Source organism: Peromyscus californicus, unplaced genomic scaffold (assembly GCF_007827085.1).
Source record: "Peromyscus californicus insignis strain IS unplaced genomic scaffold, ASM782708v3 Scaffold_13__1_contigs__length_99412109, whole genome shotgun sequence".
In the NCBI taxonomy this organism is placed as follows: Eukaryota; Metazoa; Chordata; class Mammalia; order Rodentia; family Cricetidae; genus Peromyscus; species Peromyscus californicus.
In genome coordinates this window covers 5,606,551-5,615,332 of record NW_026294424.1, presented here as the reverse complement: position 1 = coordinate 5,615,332, position 8,782 = coordinate 5,606,551, and the positions used below count along the sequence as shown (strand labels likewise).

The following is an 8,782-nucleotide window of genomic DNA, read 5'->3' as shown; positions in this document are numbered from 1 at the left end:
CCCCTGCGCGTACCCGGGACTGCGCCTCTGCCACTCCTTGGCGCGGTGACCCGGGCCGGAGCCCGCTTGGTGGAGCAGCCCATCCGCGTGGGGCGCTGCCGGGCTGGTTGCTGCGGCCTCAAGCGGACAGCGAGAGGGGCGCACCCGGCCTGAGTACGGCTGGAGCTGGGGCCGCAGACCCAGGACCAGGAGCTGGACAGCGCCCTAGCCGGGGAAGGTGATCTGAGTGCGAGGCTGGCTGTTGCTGGGGCTGTCAGGCAGGCGTGGCAAGTGATACCACTTAGCTGTTCAAAAAAAAAATCGCGAAAACAGCCCAAACTATAGGGTGCTGAAGGCCATCTTGTTACCTACGTCTTTTGAAAATCAAATCTTTCAGAAAGGTGGGCAGATCCAGTGACAGATGACAACGGTCTGGGCGTCTGTTTACAGAACAAATGCTTTGAAAATACCTTCCAATTCGATCCCTTAGATCTCCCATGGATGGAGAAAAGGATCTAACAGGTGGACTTTCGAACCTGCTACCGTATTTCCTAAACAGACTAAGGGCTGGGGGAAGGCCAGCAAACATACACCTCCCCTTAGTCCCCACCCGCAGCCCAGACTGCTTCTTCCAATCCGCTCCAGTTTTCTCAGGCAGCAGGTAACTCCCTAGAGATCGTCCAAAGGGCTCCTCCCAGTTCTTCCGTCCTAGCATGGCAACTCCATGGTAGCTAACACCTCCCATTTCTTCTCAGCCGGCCCAAATTCTCGTTTCTTCTTGCACAGTGCGACCAGGGCCACCACATAACTCCATCACTGTGAGGGATTGTATCAGGGCTTGTTTAAACCCCTAGGGCCTCCAATTGCGCTAGAGGAAACCCAGGCTTCTTGTCACCATCACACTGACTTGGACCCGTGTGCCTGCTGTAGGAATACTCTTCATGCCTAGGCTGTTCTCCTACTCCAGGGACAGCCTCTGCCGGCAGGGGTCTGCTCCTGAGTATTTGAAGTGGAGAGATGTGGAAATGGACAGGGGGTTCTGAACATTCCCATCCTAAGAGAGACCTTCCGACTTTATGATTGCCCAGAGGCACCTGCACCACCTGCTTCTGAGAGAGGAGCTGGTGTCTGTTGGGCTGCACTCCACTCTGCTCAGCATTGCTCAAATCCTGAAGCCCTGAGTCATGATCCTGGTGCCAGCTAGCCAGCCAGCCAGCCAGGGAGAGTGTGATGTTCCCCCTCGCCTTGATTGTCTCCACCCCAGGCCACAGAGTAGGCTGGGTACCTGGTAAATGGACCCATCCTGCCGGCCTCACTCAGCTGTCCACCCTCTGGCATAGCAGTCTTCTTCCTGGGAGGACAAGAGGAACTACCCCCAGCTCTTCCCTTATTGGAAAATACTAGGTTTGCATCCAAGGAATGGGCCTGGTAACATGGCTCTTCTTCAGCTTAATGAAATCACATCTGTCTGCTGAAGCTAGAGGATACTCTGTACCCAACCAAAGAGACCTATGGAGAAACAGACTGTTCCCAAGGCACTACCCTGTGTACCAGCCCTTCTTGTAAGCAATTGGAGACTCTTAACTCTGCTGTTCTCAACTGTTGTTCAGATGATTACATAATTTACAGATAATAGTGTGGAAACTGGATGGGGCTTTAAGCATATCCACTCTAAGGCAGATTCTAGGCTCTAAGGAGGTCACCAGTGTAATGCTCACTTCCTCTTCTGGTCACCAAGATATAGACACCCACATATCTGTTGAGCACCTGGGAAGCATCTGAAAAGTTTAGGTGTCCCAGTCAGTGAGGGCTGGTGGTCCGGAACATGTGGAGCGCTGGAAGAGTAGGGAGCAGCCCTGTAGAGACCCAAGGAAAGAACACTTCAAGAAAATGAGCAGAAAACTCAAAGCCCAGATATAATACAGGAAACAGAAGGCTGTGGCTGGAGGCCAAGAAGAGCTGGGTTTGCAGGCCCAGGGACTTTTGGGAAGGGATGTCATGGTTGTTGGGATACAAATGGCTGAGACCCCACTGGGCTTGTCTGCTTGATGTGGATGGGTGACCCAAAAGATGTCTAGTGACATCCAGAGAAGTCAGTATCAGGGATGGTAGACAGAGCCCAAAGTCTAGCCACTGAGCAGAAAAGGTGATAGGGACAGGGGTTCTAGTTACTCCATCCTCTCTGTTTGGAATCAAGCTGAGACACACCAAGGAGCAGGTAAACAAGACTGTGGACAAATCTAGGCCTGTGTCTTGGACTTTGAATGGCAGGGCTTGCAGAAGGCCACGTGTGCAACGAACTTCATACATGGTGGAGCCCGGTAAGTAGGGCTCCTGGGAAGCAGGCACTCTCAGCTCAGAAACAGTTTCTTTCTCGTACCTATTTTATTTTGAAATGTAGCTGGAACCAACTCTTTCTCCCCAATATCTGGGGGCACATCTTAGGATTAGGCAAATGTGTTGGTTCTTTTATAAGTTGCCTTGGTCACGGTGTCTCTCCGCAGTAATAGAACAGTGACTGAGACAACAACAAAAGCCAGTCACAGATCTGCACCCACTTGGTGTCACGCTCCCTCTGCAGGCCTGGTCAGTGCTGTGCTGTGGCTCCTCTTTGTTTCAGTTACTTTTCCTGTCACTGTGACAGGAAACCTGACAGAAACAGCTTAAAGGGTGGGAGTTTATTTTAGCTCACAGTTCAAGAGTGGTAGTCCATCATGGCAGTGAGAGTGGGCCAGTCCATGGCGGCGGGAGCATGCGGCAGAGCTCCTCACATCTTAGTAGATCAGGAAGCAGAGATCAGATACCACCTCCAACTTCCCCTACACCCCCATGCACACATGCACATGCACAAACATACACACATGTGCACACACATACACACACACACACACAGCCTACTTCTGCTAACTAGTCCACAAGTCCCAAAAGTTTCACAACCCCTCAAAACACTGCCATTATCTGGGAACTAAGTATCCAAACATATGAGAGATGTTTCAGACTGACAGCTGCATCCCCTCTACTGACAGTCTTGCCTTATTCCTGGTGCTGTCTTCTCTAGCTGGGATTATGGCCACCCATAGAGCTCTTACCTGCTCTCCAGGGCAGTGACCAGAGTCAAGACATTTACACTCATGAGTGATGAACAGCTTTCTGTGCATATGGCCCTGTGTTTCTCAAAGCTCCCTGACACATCCTACCTGCTGAATTTCATTCTTTGACAGTTCTCATTCTTGAGCCAGCAACGAGGATCCTCCCAAGCTCCAAAGTTACCAGCATCAGACTAGAAGGGAGGTAGACACTGCCAGGAGAGTATTTTGATGTGGCCAGAAAATACAAGACCAAGCCTGCGCAGAGATGCTACTGCATTCAGCTGGACTCCACTGAGCATGGCGGCCCATCGCTCCACTGGAGGGCTCCAGTGGGAATATAGTGGAAATCTGAAAGGGACCCACACCATGAGACTGCAGAATTCGAGCCTCACAGCAGATCTGCACCACAGGGGCCACAAGCACCCATGGACCCTGGAGCTGAGACTTCACTTTCCACCCAGATTCTCAGTGTTTTGTGAAAAGCCATGCACCATTAGTGCCAAGGTTAATGTATCTCCTGGCCTCAAGATTTCCCGTATCCACAGCTATAATTTGTCAATATGTAATTTACAAAAATGTAAAACATTGCTACAAAATAGTCACAACACGACATGGTTAATCTTGATTGACAGCTTGATTAAATTAAGACCAAGGAGGTTTTTCTACACACCTTGAGCTTGTCTGTGAAGATATTCCCAGGAGGACTAAGAAGGAGACTCTCCCAGAATGTGGGTGGAGCCGTCACCATAGGCTGGAGCCCCACTGAAGGGAAGAAAAATGAAAATAAGTAAATAAATTTTGCGGGTGAGGTGGAAGGAGTGACGGGCAGATCTGTGCCTCACCCTGCAGGCTCCCCCTTAGCAGTGCTCTAACTCTTGTGGCACATGACATTGCTCTGGGATCAAATAATTTGTATCCTTCTGGGTGAAGGAGCAGCTTCTGGGACAGCACTGAAAGCTGAGTTGTCTTTTGGTCACATCTGGTAATGTTGACAAGATACAGTTTAACAATAAAGAGGATAGGAAGAGATGGTCAGCTCCCTCTTTGTTCCCTGAGGCTCATGTTATGAGGTCAGACAAATGCCAAGCATCCCTGGAATGTTCCATCATGTCTGGAGGACAAATATTTCTCAAATATTTCTGTTGTTAAATATTGCAAGTTCTTGCTGTTTTAGCTTCTGGAGGCCCCTTGCATTCTCATGTAAATGGAGGTTGTGTTTTGGCTTCTCTAAGCTGCCTTGTGTTGAATCTGTAGCTCCCTTTGGGTGGCAGTAGCCGCCTCGTGGCAAGTCTTCCTGTCCATGAATATGGGATGCCTTTCCGTGAATTTATTCTTTGGTAACTGTCCTTCATAGATTTTAGCATAGATTTTTAGCTCTTCTCTCTTTGGTAGGTTCACTCTCAGGTGCTGAGCTCTTTTAGAGGTTGCTGTGTATGGGATTGCTTCCTTTCTAATTTAAATGTGTCTTCTTGGTCTTTCCTTTTCTCCTCTATACTCTGCGTAGGACTTGTAGTAAAATGTTGAGTGTCAATGGTGAAATCATAACAGGAACTTTGAGGTGAAGGTGATATATACCAGAAGGCTTGTGTCTGTCTCTCTTCAGAGAGTTGTATCATTTCATGACGAACACTTAGTGAGCTCTATAGCCTATAAGCTAAACACCGCTGTTAACCCCATTTAACAGGTGAGGAAGCTGAGTCAGACAGAGGCAGTCTGCCCAGTGCCCCATACACAGCTAATGGCAGAGCTGGGACCCCACAGCAAGCCAACCTCACAGCCCAGGCATGACAAGATATAACCTACATTGGGGTGGGTGGAGTGGCCCAGGCACTCCTTGCTGCCCCCTGCCTCCTCTCTCTCTCTCTCTCTCTCTCTCTCTCTCTCTCTCTCTCTCTCTCTCTCTCACTCTCCCTCTCTCTCTCTCTCTCTCTCTCTCTGTGTGTGTGTGTGTGTGTGTGTGTGTGTGTAGAAGAAGTGAAGGTGTTACAGAATCCAAGCTCTGACCTCAGAGCCCCTCTAGGACAGGGACTCACATACTCAGCACTCTCCCTGACTCATGTCCCTTCCTCTCCAAAGGTGGCACTGTGCTAACAGACCCCTTCTGGTAGACCCAAAGCATTGAGTGCTGCTGTCCTGGGCTCACAGTCATCCCGTGCTGATTTCCGTTGTCAAAGTGTCTCTCGTGGCTTGAGTATGCTGCACGGAATCCTTTAAAGGCCCAGCTGTGGCTGCACTCAGGTTTCTGTCCAAGAGATCATTTATTTCACTTCCTCTTCTGTTTTCCCACTGGCATACTGCTGCCCCACATGTTCCCTGGAGGGAGACTGCCATCTCTGTTTTGAAATGGAGATGATAATACCTCTTGAGGGAAGGCAGGATTACAGCCCCACCTGCTGAGGACTGAGCTGGATTTCCCGCTAGGCACAGCCTCTTTCCCTACCATGTTCACATGTCCAAGCTAAAGATGGCCTCCTCTAAAATGATTATTTACAAGTTCTCTGCTGAACTAAAGCAAGATAATTTGGGGGGTGAGCAATACTGTTTACCTGAGCTACGCTTTCTGTATCATTGGAAGGAATCACATAAAATCACTTGATATCTGCTGCTGACTATACACAAAACCACTGGACACATGAGAACTTTTCTTTTTTGTTTGTTTGTTTTTGTTTTTCGAGACAGGGTTTCTCTGTGTAGCTCTGTGCCTTTTCTGGAACTCACTCTGTAGGCTAGGCTGGCCTCGAACTCACAGAAATCCACCTGCCTCTGCCTCCCAAGATGCTGGGATTAAAGGTGTGCACCACCACCGCCCGGCCACAAGAGAACTTTTCTAAGGTTTTGGTTGGGGACGACAACTTGTCCTCTGTTGGTGGTGTTGAAACAGTCATGGGGAGCACGGGTTCTTGCGCCAGGCTGGTCTGCCATACAGAGCTCAGTCAGGACATGGATGCCCACACCAGGGGCCTAGTGAGCAGTGTAGTCAAGCTGATGGCACTGAACTTGTCCTATGCTTCCCACTTGATAGATGCCCTCCAAGTGGTTGCATAAGCAAGGTACGATGGAGTGTTCTAGAACTCCTGGGAATTGTAGGCTAGGCCATGGTAGCAGACAAGGAGGCCTGCCACTGGTCTGTACCACTTCTCACCTCTATACCCTCAGCTCCTTTGTAAACTGAAGCTGAGAGCCAAACTGAGCTAAATCCCCATCAATATCCCTTTTAAAGATTGATTTATTGAATGATTGATTGATTGGTTGGTTGATTGATTTTGTTTTTTTCCAGACAGGTTTTCTCTGTATACCCTTGACTGTCCTAGAACTCACTCTGTAGACCATGCTGACCTCGAACTCAGAGATCCATTTGCCTCTGCCTCCAGAGTGCAGGGATTAAAGGCATGCACCACTACACCTGGTTATTTATTCTTAAAACTGAAACTCACTATGATAGCCCTGCCTGGTCTGGAACTCATTCTTGCCATGTAGACAAAGTTGGCCTCGAACTCACAGAGATCTGCCTGCCTCTATCTCCTGGGTCCTGAGATTAAAGGCGTGTGTCATACCCAGCTTTTTATTTGTTTTATTTATGTGTATATGTTTGTATATCTGCATGAGTGTGTGTGTGCCATATGCATGCAAGTGTCTGCAGAGGCCAAAAGAGGGCATCAGATCCTCTGGAGCTAGAGTTAAAAACAGTGAGCGCTAGGAATCAAACAATTCCTCTTCAAGAGCAGTAAGCACTCTTAACTGCTACGCTGTCTCTCCAGCCCCTCCATTCCTTCCTGTTCTTGGGGATGCTCACATACATGATCTGAACCCACATGCCCAAACTTTGTCCACAGCCTCACGGTTACCTGGCTCACAGCTGCCTCTGGAGCCCATGCATACTCACAGGAAGGCATCTTCCTATGAATGCTGCCATCAGGAAAGCAGCTCTCCCAGGTTGTGGCCACAGGGAATGCTGGGGCTTCAAGAGCATGCTCCGTTCTATGGAGTCCATGGCATGTCAAACCGTGAACTCTGAGCACTGTATGACAAGTGCAAGCCACTTGCAAATAGTGTCACATAATCTCAACTCTGCCACAGCAGAAAGAACTCATCTGATGTGGACTTTACATATTAAAACATTGAGCCCTAAACACTGGAGTGCTTAAACCTCCACAGAAGAGAGTTCTAAGAAGTCACTACATTCATTTTTCTCTGTTTCATTATATTAATAAAGGAATTTAAAATTGTTATTAGCGCCCTGCTGTGTAACTCAATCCTCCTACCCCAGCCTCTGGAGTACTTGAATTACAGGCATGCACCACCATATCTGGTTCAAATTTTTCTAATTAAGATTGTGTCTATAACTCAAGTGAATAAACAGAAAAGCTGAGTGTATTGGTGACTTGGCATAAAAAATTGACTAAAATTCAGGGAGCAATGATATAAGATGTTGGGATTTTAGAATGAGTAATTACCCTTGGAAAGCGGAGGGACACTCGGTTTCAGAGAATAGCAGATCTATTTTTATTGTAGTGAAAATTCATTCACACCAAACACTCTGGGGGGGTGAGCTGAGTATCGTTACTGCTGAGGGTATCGTGACTGAGGACAGATGGAAATTCCAGCCCTGAAGCACTCTTCTCCAGTCTCTCCCAGCTTGCTAAAATCAGCCTTCCAGGACTTCTGCCTCCCCACAGGCTGTGGAGGCTGACAGAACACAGTCTGCCCAGGAAAATGGCCCTGCCCGCTGGAGCATGGGGGACAGCCGGACGAGCCACGGCAGCATTGCTTCATTTTCTAATTTCATCAAATGCCTACAGATTCCAAGAAGCCTGAACGAACCAAATTCCAGAAAGTTTGCAGCCCTCCCTGGGCACTGGACTGTGGCTGCTTTCATTTCTGTGGAGAAAAGAGAGGAAGCAAGGTCAAGGAATGCACAGTGAGTGCGTGACAAGGACGGAACCCCCCCCCCCCCCCCAGGCCAGGGTAGGGCCTGCGTTCTGTTTCCAGCCTTCCTGTAGGTCTCACAGAGCATATGGGCCTCATGTGTGTAACTGCAGGCAAGAGTCCTTGAAGGAGTCTGTCTTAGTTTGGGTTTTTATTGCTGCAAAAAGACACTATGACCGTGGCAGCTCTTAGAAAGAAAACATTTAATTGGGGTGGCTCCCTTACAGTTTCAGAGGTTCAGTCCATTGTCATGATGGAGGTGAGCATGGCAATATACAGGCAGACATGGTGCTGGAGCTGAGAGTCATTACCTCTTGACTCAGAAGCAACAGGAAGCTGACTGACAGTCACACTGAGAAAAGCTTGAGCAAAAGAGACCTCAGAACCCACCCCCACAGTGACACTTCCTCCAACAAGGCCACACCTCCTAATAGTGCCACTCCCTTTGGGGGCCATTTTCTTTCAAACCACCACAGAGTCCCTCTTAGATGTAAGGCTTCTTCTGAGTACACACCACAGCTTTCTGAAGTCTGAGGACAGGGCAGGGGGCTAAGAAAGATGCCCAGAGTCCCGAAAACCAAGTTGGACTGCAGCCAGACCACCCACAAGTGGCCTACTAAGCTAGAAGTTCTAGAAGTCTGTGGTCCAACTGTAAAGCCTTGAGAGACCCGAGCTTCTATGTCATCCACACACAGACCCTGCAGGGAAGTTCTGCTGCAGGTTAGTTCTGATCTCACTTGCAGTCTATTTGCAGTAACTAAACCTCATTAAAGTCACAGCACAACCTG

At 48.8% G+C, this 8,782-nt stretch overlaps 1 long non-coding RNA gene across 1 annotated transcript; it reads left to right on the top strand.

Annotated features, from left to right (window-relative positions):
* Positions 1-18: 18 nt before the first annotated feature.
* Positions 19-6,625, top strand: LOC128109110 (uncharacterized). The gene is made up of 2 exons (XR_008217667.1): positions 19-2,300; positions 3,038-6,625. It is a non-coding gene; the product is annotated as an uncharacterized LOC128109110 (long non-coding RNA).
* The last annotated feature ends 2,157 nt before the right edge of the window (positions 6,626-8,782 follow it).